Here is a 6,390-nt window from a genome sequence, read left to right on the forward strand (position 1 = left end):
AGTGTGGAGAACCAGTTCAGGTCACCTGGCCATACTCTGGTCCTCAGCCCATGGGTGTTTCTTTTACTTTCTGCAGGAAGTTTTCCTATGCGCCCACTGGCAGAACCGGTGGCTGCCAGTGGCTGGGGTGTGTTCTGTGGCCCCTTGGCCTGGCTTTCCCAGCCGCCTTCTGTACCACCAAGAGCTGCTGCTGCTGGTTGAGTTATCAGCTTTGTCTTGAGCTACGAGATGCAGTGACTCAGGCCTCTGCCAGTCCTCAGACCTTGAGTGCTCTGACCTGTCTGTGACAAGGTCTCCTTGCCATGCCATGAATTGCTCAAGGCTATCACTTGCTTGTTTCTTTAAAATCCAACTTTTTTGTAAAACCTGAACATCTGGCTTTATACCTGCAAGGACTCCCCCAGAATAGCCTGCTTCTGCCCTATTGACCCAGGAATACGCCCATGGCAAGAAAGAAAAGAATGGTGGTACTGGGCTATGTAAAAAGCACTGCCCTTTTCTGTTCTTGGCCTCTAAATGTCTGATGAACACTTTGGGTGAGGTGCTTGTAAGCACTGAGAAGGAACATTGAACAAACCCACCTTGTCCTGGGAAGTTACTCTCCATGATCTGAATTAGGACCAGCATAACTTTCCCTGATGGAGATGGACTGTAGTGAAGTTTTGGTGTCCCTGATCTGTGGTAATTTTAGGTAATGCCGTGTGAAGTGTGAGGGAATTGGGAAGGCATCTATTTTCCTATGAAAGCATAACTTTGGAAGCACATAAAGCAGCCAATTGACAAGAAAAATGAAAGCAGATTTCCAGAGGCCAAGACTGTCGTAGCAGTGCTGATAAGTGTTGCTTGTCAAAGCAACACTGATAACCAGGAATGACTGCGGAATGGGGCCCCAGGAGCTCTGGGGAGTGGAGAAAATGAGCCGAAGGAGCAGAGGAGGGAAGTGTGTATTGTCAGGGAAAATGTTCACGGAGTAGTTCCAGATGGGTTCACAAAGGCAACAAACACATTAAATAAAAACAAAACCCAAGTAGCTTTCTTTTCTTCTTTGTAGGGTCTTGAAACCAAAATGTGACTCTTTCCAAGAGAATCGTTATCATTATCAACAGAATTAGCTACAGAGCAGATTGAGAGTTGCGTTTGCTATCTGGGTCGAGTACAGCCTTCTCCTCCACATGGTGTCTGTTGTAGAAAGAATTATCAAGGCCCTCAAGAGGTCGGCAGCTCTGGCTAATTATCAGTGTGCTTTTGAATACTGTATCATATCGACCATGTTGTACTAGTAAGAGCGTGCACCGGCATCAGACCCCTGAATCCTGCTGGTGTGATCGAAACACATCACCGAGCACGAAACTAGTGCCCTAGTTTCCTCATCAGTAAATTGGGGATAATGACAGGGCTTAGCCCACAGAGCTGGCTTAGGCTGTGCTGTTGCTGGCCATACAGTGGGTGGTACACAGAACGTAGGTGCAGGGGTCAGTGGTCAGGGTGGGCAGGGACCTGCCCTGCAAGTTCTCTGTGGCCTCTGTGCAGGACAGCTTGCAGGAGGGGGCTTGGAGCCTGTTTCTATGGAATCAGCAATCAGAACAGAGCAGCAGACCCGAGAGAGAATAAGAGGACCTCTGGCCTCCAGTGCCCTTGAGCCTCTCGACCTTTGATGGCGTGGGAAGCTGAGGAAGAGAAGGCTAGGGAGTAGGGCCTTCTGGCGCATGCCGGTGGGCACCTGGTACGTCTGGTGGCTTCAAATAAAGGGCCCTGGGGATGGTGTCTGTTCAGTGGCAGAGCACACCTTGAGCAAGAGACCTCTTTGTTTGCCCCGGTGCACTTTGCCTGCCCTGGCAGGAGAAACTGGTTGTTTGTTTTGTGGAACAAAGAACAGGCCTGGTCAGGCTGGGGGCGGAGTGGGTGCAGGGAGGGCCTTGGTCCTGAGGCTGCTCCAGTGTCAAACTCTGTCTCCCAGTTCCCAGCGGGGAGAAGGAATACAGACACTCACGAGATTGAAGTGGGATCCCACGAAGCCAAAGGCCACAGGAGAGGTCTTATGTACTGTAAATAGGAAAACTGCTGGGGACAGCTGCTGGCAGCCTCAGAGTGGGACTCCGGAGTGGTCCACAGTGTCCAGAAACAGGCGGTCCCACAGGTTTGGACTGCGAAGGAGGGCTGAGCATGGGGCAGGCCCTGCAGAGGCAGCAGCGCTGACTTCAATCTCAAGACCCTGACCAGTGATCGCGTGTGTGTGCAGCAGAGACGCGGTTCTGTGCCACACGTGCGGGGGGCTGGGCCTATAGTGTCCCTGTGAGCAGGAAGCACAGGGGTGTGGAGAGAGCTCCTCGTCCCCGGAGTGAGCACATCTCTGTTCCCAGGACTCCCGCTTTATGAGGGGGAACACAGAAGCCATTCTCCTTGCCCTCAAGGACTGGAGACCAGGTTGTCTAAAAGCGACTGGAATGTAGCTCACTTTCCAGGCCTCAGGACCTTGGCACATGCTGTTGCCATCTCTCTGCTCTCCCTTTCCTTCCCTCTGTGCCATGAAAAGAGCTTAACTGTTTTTACCAGGAGAGGAGACTCCTTCTCTCCTCTCCCACGGCAGGGGATTAGCTCTCCACCATGCAACCTGATGTGGCACATTGTCCTTTCATTGTCACCACAGTTACTCACACTTCAGATTGATCGTTGGCACCGTTTTAAAAAAATATTTCCCTGTGGGTCCAGACGCTTTTCAGCCTAGTGAGTAGAAACTGACATGTGCTCTCTCTCCTCAGAAAGCCTCTGCTCTGTGGGAGAGAAAGCGGGAAAAAACCCACACCAGTCGATAACAACTGCAGCTGTGACAAGGGCTCATGCAAGAGAAGGGTTGGGAGTTGACCCAGTGGGGTGATTGAGCGAATGAGGAACGAAGCAGAGCAGTGGGGGCGGAGTCTTCCATGCAGGTGCATGCAGGCCTCTTGGTGACGTAGCCAGCTGTGGGTGGGAACTTTTAAAGAAAAAGAAAAAGCCTGTGCGGGACACACAGTGAGTGGTCTGGATGTTCCGCGAAGGCCTGTGGCTGAGGAGCCCGACACGGCACTCGACCCGGAGACTCGTCAGAGCCCGTGTGGGAATTGGCAGAGCAGAGTCAGCCGAGGAGCTGTGGGGCCAGGCTACTGGGACCGATGCAGTGTGGTGTGCGCGGGTCACGCAGGGCTCCGGACTGAGAATGCTGTGGCGGAAGAAGGGCTGCCTTGGCGGAAGGGCTGCCTCGGCAGGGTCCTTCGGGAAGAGTCCCACGGGGGCTGGTTGCCCAGGTGCGGGCTTGCTGAGCCGCGGGGTGTGGCTTTGCAAGTGGGTGGGAACCTGGGCCCGGGAGTGTGAACGGGGTGTTTCTCTAGGCTTGAGAAGGAAACGTAAGATGCTTTTCTTCACACCCTTCCCCTCGGCAGGCAGCCACTGCCAGTAGCAGAAAGCAAGAAGAGAAATGTCTTGTGTTCTGCTGCAGCCGGAGAAGCAGAGGGAATCTGGGGAGCCCTCGGTTCCGGGTATGCAAGAGAGGTGTGGTTCTGGGCGCAGGGACGCTGTCATTTAGGCTGAGAGATGGTATCTGACCAGGGAGTGACTTGGAGGTGTGGTCTTCAGGTCCCTGCCGTGGCAGCAACCTCACTGTGTGTGCTCTGCAGGCCCCACCTGGCCTTTCTGGAAAGTGAGTGGCCCCTTCCATCTCTGAGCTCCAGTCACCCCAGGAGCAGCTTGTTTTATGATTGGGGCGCTGCCAAGACCCCGCACCTCCCAGAGAACTACGTATTTTGTCAAAAAAATTTGGTTGAGAATGGAGCCTTTGTTAAAATAAAATTAAAAAAAGAAGGAAAGAAAGAAAAAGTACCTAGCGTTCAATTCACACAATTCCTCTGAAATTTAGGCGTCATTTCTGAGGCAAAGGTACAGCAAGATGAGGCAGACTTCATTCAGTATGGAGTTTTTAGTCATGCCAAACTAAATAGCATCCTAATGAAGGAATTTGCTAATTGAGGATTCAATTTAGGAACAGAGGGTGCTAAAAATTTATTTTTATGTAGGGTGTTTGGAAAGTGAAAGAATTCTTTTCATGGAGACATTGCTATAAAGTGGGGTTAGGTTTTCGGGCCAGCTAACCAAAGTTGATTTAGCCCAAGACGCCGCTAAAATAGTGTGTGTCTTGACTCTTACGCACACACACATGGGAATAAAGTGTGTGGTCGGGGAGATTGGTGTGCTTGATGGGCATCATATAACCCGACCCTTGGAAAGCTCTGTCGAGCTGATCACTTCATGATCGTGCTGGCTGCTGGGTGGGGCAGGAGCAGAGGGAGATGCAGGTGCTGCTCATAGTTCGTCTTCCAGCCCCCTGGCTCTTGCTCAGGCTGCATTCGGGCTTCTTTGCTTGTGAGCAGAGCACCTGCCTAATGAGTCACTTTACCTCTCGGTGCCTTGGTGCCTTGTTTCCTCGGGTAGAAGGAAAGGAATGTGGGGGTCGTTCCCCCCTGGGTAGGGGTGGCTGAAGGATGAGATGGGAGGGCCCACAGGCAGCACTTAGAGTGTGCCTGGTACAGACTGAGTGCCTGAGTGGTGCTACGGCTGCCTGGCCCGGAGCTTTGTCCTCCGGAAGTGCTCACCTGGGCCAGATAGGGAATCGGGCTGCTGGTCTGGTTCCCAGGTGTAGCCCTGAGAGTGTGAGTGGGCCTGGTGGCCATAGGACAGAGGTGTGGGAAAGGAAGGGTGGCTGAAGGCCATGTTTGTCTTCCTTGTCTTTGGAAATCAAGGGCCCACTTAGCTGGAGAGGGCTTGGGGTAAGAGATGAGCTTGGGAGTCACCTGCGAAGTATGCAGAGAGCAGAGCGGAACCGCAGGTACGTAGGTGGGAGGGAAGAGGAAAGGGACTGGCAGCCATAGAAGGGACAGGACTGACTGTCTTCAGGCTCCTGAAGTGTCACTTGGGTAGGAGACCTGGAAGGCTCTGATGGGACCCTGTGTGGAGGGTGCTGAAGTTTGTGTAGTTGGTGGGCTTTAGTTCAAGCCCCATGTGTCATCTTCGGTCTCAATGAGGCACTTGTCTGAGAGGAATCTGACTCTCACTTACTGGGGAAGCTTATGCCATGAGCCAGGAATTAGATGGCAGTCAGGGTAGTGACAGGCCAGACTTTCAGGGAGTATTGCTTTGATTTGGGGCCCTAGACTTTGAGGGAAGACTTGCCGCTACATCTCAGTGAGGAAGGAAGCTTCTGGAAAGTCTTAAGGCAAGGTAGGGTGGTCTGAGGGTGGGCCTGAAAGGCCAGGCATTGGAAGAAGGATGCCAGGCTTGGTGGGTCCTCCCAGCACCGTAGGAAACCAGGTCTTGGTTCAGCGTGAAGGACAAGCTTTTACGCTGAGGGTATTTGGGGTATGGGAAGGTTTTGAGAATCAGTGTGTATCCAGTTCCTCAACGACAGCTCATCCCTCAGAGACACTTTGGGGAGGTGAGGTGAGTATTGGTCAAATTCCGGTTCGGGTTTTATTCCGAGAAGTCTGGTGTCCCCAAAGGGCTGACCCTCCGACTTGGAGTGAGTCAATGAGGAGATGCGGAAATGGGAACTTCAGTAGGCAGAGAGAGGAAAGAACTTTCATCTGCTATACACATGAAGTCGTTCTAATCACAGGACCGGCCACGACCTCGGGGACATGAGACTGCTGTGCTCTGGAGCTTCACTTCAGCAGGTGATGACTCTGTTTCACTTGGGGACGTCTTTAACTCTCTCGTGGAACTGTAAGGTCCTCAGGGAATGTGCTGTGCCTCATTCCACTTGTGCCCTGTGTGAGGGTGGACAGTCGGTGCCATGTGGTAGTGCAGTCCTTAATCGGATTTACATCTCCTCTGGAGGTTGTGGTAATGAGGTTCAGAGAGGCTGTGCCTTGCCTTAGGCCACCAGTCATAGGGTCCAGCACAGAGCTCCCCCCAGCCTCCAGGCTCCTCCCTTCAAGGCCACTGCAGAGAGATGGGAGTCGAGGATACATTGTTTGGGGTGCTTTCACTAACCCGGAATTTTGTGGCAAGCAGCATTTTTTCAAGCCATGAGGGCTGTTTTTCCCCAGAGCCCCGCTGGAATGCATCAGGGCTGGGGCTGGAAGGGGCTGCCTGGCCCTGTGCATCCTTAGTGGTCAGTCAGTAGGAGCGTAGCAGTGATCTCTCCCAGTCCTGTACGGCTGGCTCCAGGATGTCTGTCTGCATACCGGGTCCAGGGGGGCTTTTCTAACTCAGCAGGCCACCTGAGTTGCTGTGGGTATCTTTGAGGTCAGGCTGGCAGGCAAGTTCCCTGAGGGAGGTCAGAGTCCCTTCGCAGACCTGCTGCACCGACCCCACCGCCCCCATGGTACTGGTGATTAAACCCAGGGCCTCCTCACTGTGCTA

This window comes from Fukomys damarensis, unplaced genomic scaffold, assembly GCF_012274545.1.
Source record: "Fukomys damarensis isolate Sample0158 unplaced genomic scaffold, DMR_v1.0_HiC HiC_scaffold_25, whole genome shotgun sequence".
Lineage (NCBI taxonomy): Eukaryota > Metazoa > Chordata > Mammalia > Rodentia > Bathyergidae > Fukomys > Fukomys damarensis.